The sequence below is a fragment of the Urtica dioica genome, chromosome 5 (assembly GCF_054948205.1).
Source record: "Urtica dioica subsp. dioica isolate 48M chromosome 5, U.dioica_male_clone48M_v1_H2, whole genome shotgun sequence".
Taxonomy (NCBI): Eukaryota; Viridiplantae; Streptophyta; class Magnoliopsida; order Rosales; family Urticaceae; genus Urtica; species Urtica dioica.
In genome coordinates this window covers 1,880,807-1,890,969 of record NC_142760.1, presented here as the reverse complement: position 1 = coordinate 1,890,969, position 10,163 = coordinate 1,880,807, and the positions used below count along the sequence as shown (strand labels likewise).

At 35.0% G+C, this 10,163-nt stretch overlaps 1 pseudogene; it reads right to left on the bottom strand.

Annotated features, from left to right (window-relative positions):
* Positions 1 to 303: 303 nt before the first annotated feature.
* LOC149394774 (GDSL esterase/lipase At1g29660-like) lies at positions 304 to 4,919 on the bottom strand (annotated as a pseudogene).
* Between the last annotated feature and the right edge of the window lie 5,244 nt (positions 4,920 to 10,163).

The window sequence follows — 10,163 nt, the reverse complement described above, 5'->3', positions numbered from 1 at the left end:
CTTATTATTAAGTCATCCAGATGTCATTTTTTATATCTCTTTGTACGTAAATACTTACACAATTAAAAAAATGGTTCTCCTTAATATCTTACCTACGTCGGATTAATATTTCTGAGTGTATCGAGTACCCTTTTAGCTATATATATGGCACGGTCAATGATAAGTTAACGTACACACATAATGCAAATATATATCATCATATCATCCATATGATAGTGTTTTTTCTTACTTGAGATCATAATAACTAAGGATCAATTATTTAATGAGGCAGTGTAATTATAAGTGTGATACGTCTCTAGCATATTAAACTAGATCGCGTAGTTGGGCGAGCCGATTAATGTCGATAGGGTTAGCATCGTACGTAGGGTGAGTCGGGTTGTAGAACCGCGTAGCCACTAAGTTACTGATGGCCGTAGATGGATGTAAAGCGTCCCAGAAGGCATATGTGGTTCTATTCTGGCACGGTGTCGATAATTATGGCAAGCACAATCCGGACAACGCTACACGACAACATGGTGTCCTCGTTACCGTGAAAATTCCTATAAGAAAAGTAATATTGTTAGACATCTATATAATAAGGATCTATTAGGAAAATAGCTAATTTAAACGTTTGACATTGCTAAATAACCAACGTTTGGTAAATTTTAGGTAAATAGTCTTAGATAAATAACCGCTTTCATATACCAAAACGTTGGTTATTTACTTAAGATTTACGTCTGAAATTGGCTATTTACCTAAGATTTACCAAACGTTGGTTATTTAGCAATGTCAAATGTTTAAATTGGTTATTTTCCTAATTTTTTATATAATAACAAAGAACCAAAATTAGAAAAATGAAATATCGAAGACAAGACAAACCACAAGAAGATGGGAGGGAAATCGCCATGTCAAAGATTGGTTAAATTTCAATTTACTACCATGTCTTACGAAAATCAATTTATTTTTTTTTTTTTTATAAATTACAGGAATATGTTTTTAAAGTGTAACATTTTTTTTAAAATTAGTGCTCCTTTTAAAAATTTTAAAGACTAGTTTTTTAAACTTTAAACGATTATTTTGAAATTAATTTACTTATAAATTAAAAATGTAAGCAGTACACAGAGTTAATTACAAACCCAAAAAGGTCACAAATTTAAAAAACATATATAAAAATCAAGAAAAAAATCGTTTATAACTTGAAACATACCATTTTCTCGCTAAAAACTTTAGACACACTATTGTTAATATAAGTTTCAAATGAACCATCACATGCAATTTCGTTTTATCATAGTCGTACGGGTGATAAATAAAAAGATAGAAGGGTACCAAATCAATCAATTTAGATCACAAAGGAAATTTTGATACTTTTTTATCCATTAGGAAAATAGTCAATTTAAACGTTTGACATTACTAAAATCCAAACGTTTGAAAAATCTTAGATAAATAGTCACTTTCAGACGTAAATCTAACGTAAATAGTTACTTTCATATACCAAACGTTGGCTATTTAATTAAAATTTAGGTCTGAAAATGGTTATTTACCTAAGATTAATCAAACGTTGTCTATTTAGCAATGTCAAACATTTAAATTGACTATTCTTTTAATTTTTTATTTATTTATTTATCTATACCTGAATTGAGAGTTTCGGAGAGTATTCCAGAATAATTGAGATATGTGAACTTAGCATTGCGGAAATTGGAATTGAATCCATCAATAAGAGCAACAAGCTTGTTGTTAAAGAGCTGAACTGCGTCGTTGAATCGCTCCACGCATGAAGAGCCATTTGTACCAAATACAGAAATCACAAATGGTGCACAACCAACTGGTAGAGCCCCAAAGAAAGCTACTTTCCTAGCACCTAAATCATATAATGCCTACAAAAAAAATGTTTATTGACATCGTAGAATTAAAAAAAAAAATTAAAAAAATAATCGTCGTTGAGAAACCTCGAGTTGGCCTCGGTATTGGTCAATGAGAACTTGAGCGTATTGCTCGGGTGTGAAGCTGATCCTTGTGGGGGAAATGGGTAGGAAATAGTTGTTGAAATAATCATTGCTTCCCATGCTAGTTATATATATGCACTTATTCTAGTAATCCCGAGCTGCCTCCGGACTAACTAGAAAGCTTGCGATGCGCGAAACCGTTATTTCGTGATTTCTCAACTGCCGATTCATGCTCAACACAAGTCCCTACACCCACATTCCAAAACTATATATTGTTCAAAGTCTTGTTGTAACTAGGGTTTAAAACATATTTGGCGTATACGAGTATTAAGTCGGTCTCGAATTGTAATATAGTTTTTGTAAATAAAAGCCAACAATAACAATATAGATCTATTTTTTTTAATTTAGGCTCAATTTGATATTTTTATTCGAAAAATAATATATTTATTGATTACTAGCTTCTCAATAGATCTAGTTGGATTTTGTTTGAAGTCAAGAATCACTAATGATAAATAAGTATTATTTTTTTATTTATTTATTTAGGAATAAATAAGTATTATTTAAATATTAATAAATAATAATTTTGTTTATCCTGTCTGTAATCGGTATCTCAGTAAACTCCAATCTGTAAAATCTGTATTGGTATTTTTAATTAATTATGAAATACATTTCAACATATATCGTAGTAAAATCAGAGTATCGATGACGATATTATATTTTAATCATTAAATGTTAGTATACTATGAATTGGACAATATACTAGTAGGGTTAACTCAGTGTATCAAATGTAAAACTTGTGAAATCGGTAGAGAGAGAAGATATTATATATAGTAGATTAGGAAACACAAGTTATTAATGTCTTGTACTAATTAGGCAGATTTAATAGATAATCGTTGCCAATAATTGATTAAATTATGTACCGTTGTTATGCCAGTTTCGTCACGAATTCCAGCACCCCCCTAAGCATAATTTAAACCTTTGAGGATGAGGTCCCTACTCGACGCAGTTGTAAATGGAGGAATGAAGTCGTCGAATCCCAATAGTTTGGCTGCAAATCCATTGTTTTTGTTTAATACTAACAACTTTGTATTATTAGACAATAATACAGTGATAAAACATATATATGGGTAACAGCCTCAAATACATAACATATATATATATATATATACATATTTTTATGTAGAATTGAACCAGTTAAAGTCGTCATAATAACCTTCTTTAAAAATTTTTAGTAGATTCTATTGCTTAACACTAGAAATCTATTATCGCCTAAAGCAATAATTGTTGTTCCAATTCTGTTGATGGAACAAAACTAGAACTCGTTTGTTCCAGTTTGTAATGTTAAAGATAAACGATTTAATTTTATTTTTAAATATGAGCCGTTGGATTTCTATCCGCTGGAGCCGTTTTATAATGCATTTAAAATTCATTTCAATTAATCATTTAAAACATTTGAACTATACTTTAAATTAGTATTCTTTATGAACCGGAACACCTGGGTTTAGTTTCCGTATCAGCTTTAAGCTTGATCCTTATAGAAGCTTTTAATTAAAACAAATATTTGGTCTAAGCAAGAGGCGACATAGTGATGGTGAGTGGGGCTTAAGCACCCCCTAAATTGATATAAAATATAACTAGAAGCTAAATAAGACCATTATTTCTACCAAATTTCCCATAATTTGAATGTAAAATCATCCAAATATATTTGAATTCTATTGTGGATTATCAGCTATGATTTCTCTTTCAACCAAAATGTTATTAAATATTGTGGATTTTTCAAAACAAAAATATTGCTTCATTGCTATACATCATTTGTAAAATAAAAAAAAACAAAAAAAACTTTAGCATCCGCTTGTGTCCGCTTCATATATATGAACAAGTGTCCATTTCAACAATTTAATTCTCCACCATATCCAAATCAAAGTTATCTTTAGAAAAGCATGTAAATAATAGAGCTAAGCAATTTAAAATCCAAGTGAATAAATATATCAAAAGGGAAACGAATGTTCAAGAAAAAATGCATAAGAACTTGATTGATTTCCCCACCTAAATATATCTTTATTGGAGCTTTGATTGTAGGATTATAATATCCTTTTTTATTTGCTGACTTTTTGTTTCATTATTACCCCACAAGTCACTACTACAAATTAACATATTAGGTGCGGAAGGGTATTAGGTGCGACATGTCGCACCTAAATGTCGCACCTAAGCACATATTAGGTGCGACATGTCGCACCAGATAGTCTTCCAAGCGACTAAGAATTTCGCTGATGATTAGTGCTATCCGGTGCGACTTTGTCGCACCCGATATGATATTGTCGCACCTAATACCATTAGATGCGACATTGTCGCACCTAATGGGTTTAAAAATTTAAAACGGTCAGAAATTCCCCCCCCGAATATTTTGGGTTCTGGAATTTCACATTGGGTGCGACAATGTCGCACCTAATAGTCATATTAGGTGCGACATTTATGACTATTAGGTGCGACAGTGTCGCACGTAATAGTTTTAGGGTATGTTAAATACCCGAGCGTCTTTTTCACTTAATTTTTCAACATAGTTTGAGCATACAATTTTAGTTTGGCTTTAGAAATAATAATAATAAAATTACTAATAAACAATTGTAACTACCTTTACTATGAAAAATAAATGTAATACACTACCAATCTGCGTAAAATTATGTACTATGGAAAGAATAAGCAGTATCAATTGAATTAGCTGGAGAGAATATTATTACCAAGATAATCAACTGCGGTTTGACCATTGCTAAACCTTCCCGTTGGATTACCACCAGGGAAATCGATTCCGTATGGCCTATAATCAGCCCTGGAAATTGTTAATAGGTTATTATTATTTCCAGGATCGGCGAGCGAGTCGCCAAATATGAAAAAACATGGGACTTGTGGATCGCCATTAGCTCCGATAATTTGTACAAATGTTACGAACACCAATGTTGTAATGAATATCGCCAAGCCGTTCATGATACCACTGGCCATTTTTCAGAAAACTAGTTACGAGGATGGACTGTGTGATGAGATTTGTTAAAGTGTGAGAAAACTCAGCCATGAACTAGTCTTTTATGGAGAAATTGCTTCAACGGCTACCATTTGATAAGTTTTTTTTTTTTCAATTTCCAACTAAAAACTTAATTGGCCAAAAATACTACTCAACGACTTGTAAAAATACAATTTTACCATCAACAATTGTTGTCAACAATTTATGTCAATTGTTGACATAGATGTCAACAAATAAAGAACACAAAACTCAGAGATGTCAACAATATAGGCCCCGTAAAATATGAAAAATTATACAAAATAGCTATTCAATAATCAAGATTTTCATGTTTTTAGTAAAATAGTCTAAATTCAACATTTTTTTTTGGTGCGAAATAGCCAAAATTTGATCACCTAAATTTGAATATCGTGTATATAAATTTGACACATATGTATATCCTGTATATAAATTTGTATGCAAGGTCAGAAAAATTATTGACATTATGTACTTGTAAATTTTTTAAATTTAAGTTATTTGACTAATTTTAAACAAACTTTAACTATTTTAGACTCTTTAGCTCAAAGAACCCTAAAATATTCATTTATATGCTCGTTAAACCTATTAGGTAACATTTATACACTTAATACCTTATTATTTTTAAGGAAATACCTTATTATTTTTAAGGAAATACCTTATTTATTTTCTTCGCGCATGTAGTCCTTAGACTTCAAGGCTTAGTACGAGGCATATAAACGACGTGCATCAGGACCGGCCCAAACTCACCGGGGGCTCTAGGCGATTCAATATTTTGGGGCCCTATAATACTAATAAATATTTAAATTTTCAGGGTAAAAAATGTAAAAATTTTTAGGAAATGGGCCAAAAGTGTAAATTTTTAGGGTAAAAAATGTAAATTTTCTTAAAAAAAGGTAAGAAAAAATGTAAAATTTTTGGGGCCCATCCACATATGAGGCCCTAGGCCTGGGTCTAGCCCGCCTTAGCCCAAGGCCGACAGTGACGTGCATATAGGCGCAGGGGCTAAATCCCTACAAATACTTTATTTTTTTTTTATTTTTTACTTGGAGCATAGCATATAACACCACCTTTACTGATCTTAGAAAGAAAAAAAATATTAGAGATCCACTTTAAATTTGTATAATATTCCTAAACCACTAAAGAGATCCACTTTAAATTTGTATAATATTCCTAAACCACTAAAGTGGTTTTCAAAGAAAAAAAGTCACAAATGTCCACAACATAAAAAAACAGGGGGAATTGACACAGATAATACCATATGAATGTCCCTTACCAAATATAGCCCAAAATGAAAAATTTGACAAAAGTAGTACTTTTGGTAGGTGAGAGAAATTAATTTTTCCCCATCTACCCTCAACCCTACCCTCCCTCTACTTACGTTTTTTTTCTTCTGAGAACCTATTGTGGCCGATTTTTTTTTCTGTTCTTCTCCCTCGTTTGGGTCTGAGCTGGAGAAGTTGATGAAGCTTGCTTGACGAGACAGCCGGAATCTTGGGTCGCCGGAATCGTGATCGTCGACGGTAAGTTTCCTAGACCCATTTTAAACCCATTTTGCAATAATGGTAAACCCATCTTAAACCCATTTTGCAATAATGCTAAACCCATTTTGCAATAATGTTTGAAGAAGTTTCCTGCAAATCCTAGGTTGTTCATCAAAACTTCAAGATCCAAGGTTCTTCTTCTTGCAAATCCAAGATCCAAGACTTCTACAAACATAAGTTGGTAAGTTCATCCTATGTTTAACATATAAGAACATGTTTAATTGTTTTATTCATGTTGAAATAGGTTCCATTGTGTTTGAGTGTGATTTGTTTGTCAAAATGGTGTTTTTTGTTGAAATCCCGATTTTTCCAGGGTGTCACGAAGTGAATCCTGTTCGTGACACAGTGTCACGAAGTGGATCCATTTCGTGACACTTCCCAATTTTTCCAGGGTGTCACGAAGTGGATTCACTTCGTGACACTAGTGTCACGAACTGGATTAACTTCGTGACACTAGTGTCACGAACTGGATGTTTTTCCATGTTAATAACCGTCTTTTAATACTCATATCTAATACTGAGTGAACGTATACAGGTATGGCGGAAATATGTTTATATGCTAAGCATAGCGGGAAGTTTGGTTCTACCAACGACGAGAAAATGCGGCATCAACTCAAAGTGTGTTGTCAATGGAATATCATACCGAAATGTTAAAAAAAACTTGCTATCTCGGTAAATATGCAGGTTATAGTGTGTTTTTAATTTTTAAATTCTGTCACGAAATGACCCGAGTCCGTGACACTTGTGTCACGGAGTGACTTCAGTCCGTGACACATGTGTCACGGAGTGAATCCACTTCGTGACACGTCTGTCACGGACTCGGGTCATTTCGTGACACATGTGTCACGGACTGAGTGGTTATGTTTAAACTTTTTGTTTGCTTATGTTTTAGGTCCGGCCTTCTGCAGTCTACGAATTCGAGGTGTTAGACACAGAAGGAACACCATGGGCAGTGAACTTGATTGATAAGACGTGCTCGTGTCGAGAATTTCAAACTGATCTATTTGTATGTGCCCATGCCATTGCGGCTTGTCGCTTACGCAACCTACCAGTTGAGAGCTATTGTGCAGAGTACTACACGACCGAGTATTGGAAATTGGCGTATGCAGGGGTTATTCATCCTCAAGGAAGTGAATCGTCATGGACTTTTCCTGACGAAATCAAGTAGATCAAAGTAAATCCGCCTAACTTCTTAGGTCGTCCGGCGGGTAGACCTAAGAAGAGAAGGATTCCCTCTCTTGGAGAATCTGATGCCCCACTTCGTAAATGTTCCCGTTGTGGAGGTGTAGGTCACAATAGAGCTACGTGTCGCAACCCAATTCCACCGGAAATGAGGGCTCCGGGGATGGGACATTGGTTTGGTTTGTAATTCGACACGTTTTATCATTGAATATCTAGAACTTCCTTGGTGTTTTGCTATGTATTACATTTTGAATGTTTTGAACTGTATTGGTATTGAGTTTATTGTTAAGAATGGTTTATAAAACAATCTTATTGTTAAGACGTGAACCCAGTCTGTGACACATGTGTCACGAAGTGATCTCAGTCCGTGACACATCTGTCACGAAATGAGGTCAGTTTGTGATACATAAATTGATTTCGAAACAATACATACACTTTTAAACTAAGAAATTGATGTCAAGACAATACATAAAGTTCTAAGAATACATATATAAAGTTATAAACACATGCGTACAATCATAAACACATAATTTCAAGTTGTCTCAACATTGACATTTCCACGTGTGTGTAGTTTTAGCGCTCCGTGTCGGTATAATTCCGGGTCGACAGCGCCCGCGGGCGCCCGCGGGATCCCATGGCCGAGAGGCCAAAGACCGGTCCACCAGGGCTCGGCCTCATGAGCTCGACCTCCACTCGGCCTCATGAGCTCGACCTCCACTCGGCCTCATGACCTCCACTCGGCCTCATGAGCTCGACCTCCACTCGGCCAATGGCCGAGTCTAATGCTTCACTCGGCCATTGGCCGAGCCAAATGCCAATGGCCGAGTCTATTGCATATCTTGTACCTCTTGTTGACTGGTTTGCTTCTTTTTCCCTTTCTCGACTTCGTTTTTCTTCATCGTTGGAACGCTTGGACGGCGAAATTATTTTCCTTTTCGAAGCCGTCCTAGAACTTCTTCGAACGTTTGAGGCCTCCTCGACCTTGGTTCCTTTAGACTTCGTCATTGAATATAAAACCTAAAACAAATCAAGTCACCAATTTTCAACAACTTCAAGACCAAATACACACACACACACTCGCCAAACCCTAACATTGTTCAATCAAATATACACACGAGCACGAAACACACACAAATACACACAAACACACACTCGCCCAAACACAAATACACACAAACACTCAAAAACAACACATTCTCGGCCAAACACAAATACGCAATAACAATCTACACAACAATCTCACGATAACAAAAAATCGCAATACCAGTTAACCATAACAACAATCTCACAAAAAATCGCAATACCAGTTAACCATAACAACAATCTCAAAAAAATCGCAACATTCATTATCAGATAACAACAATCTACACAATCATCTTAAATAAATCAACCATAACAACAATCTCAATGGAAAAAAGGAAAACGAGACTTACCTTGAGCGAGAAACCCTAAATCGCGATCGGGGGAGAGAGAGCGAGAAACTGAGATCTTGGGTTGAGCGAAATCATGGGTTTGGTTGAGCGAAATCGTGGGCTGGGTTGAGCGTGGAGGTTGAGCGACCGAGTGAGAAGAAGAAGATGAAGATGAAGAGGTGTGTGCCTTGAGCGAGAAACCCTAAATCGCGATCGAGGGAGAGAGAGCGAGAAACTGAGATCTTGGGTTGAGCGAAATCGTGGGTTTGGTTGAGCGAAATCGTGGGTTGGGTTGAGCGTGGAGGTTGAGCGACCGAGTGAGAAGAAGAAGATGAAGATGAAGAGGTGTGCAAGAGATAGAGCGAGAAGAGAGGCTAGAGAGCGAGGAGAGGCGCGACAGAGAGAGAGCGCGGAGATGGGTTGGGTTGACCGAAATTGTGGGTTTGGTTGAGGGAAATCGTGGGTTGGGTTGAGCGTGGAGGTTGAGCGACCGAGTGAGAAGAAGAAGAAGAAGAAGAAGAAGATGAAGAGGTGTGTGTGGAAAGTTTTGAGAAAAAAAAAAGAGGGAATTGGCTTTGGAATGGTTTTTTTTTCGTTTAAATGAGTTTTAAGGGTATAATAGTCTTTACCCAGTGGTCTAGGTACTACATGTGTCAAATTTTTCATTTTGGGCTATATTTGGTAAGGGACATTCATATGGTATTATTTGTGTCAATCCCCCAAAATACAGATACAAATAAACACGGTTAAATAAAAAGAAAATAATCAATCTATCCCACTTGAAACTATTTCAGTTAAAAATAACCAAAATTTTATTCTATTTATTTCTAGCCGTTATCATTCCGAGGCAGATTTCTCTTTTTTAATTTACTATTTTATCCTTCTTTATCAATTATATTTCTATTTAAAAACTAATTAACGGGCTTCAATTTTTTTTTTTTTCTAAAAATTAAAAAGAGTTTACCCTTTTTTCTAGGAACTTTCTTTAATTAAGGAATAAGATATTTCTTACTTTAGAGCTGCTTCAAATTAAGATGATGTTATTATCTTAAATTTTTATTTTTTAAATTGTAGAA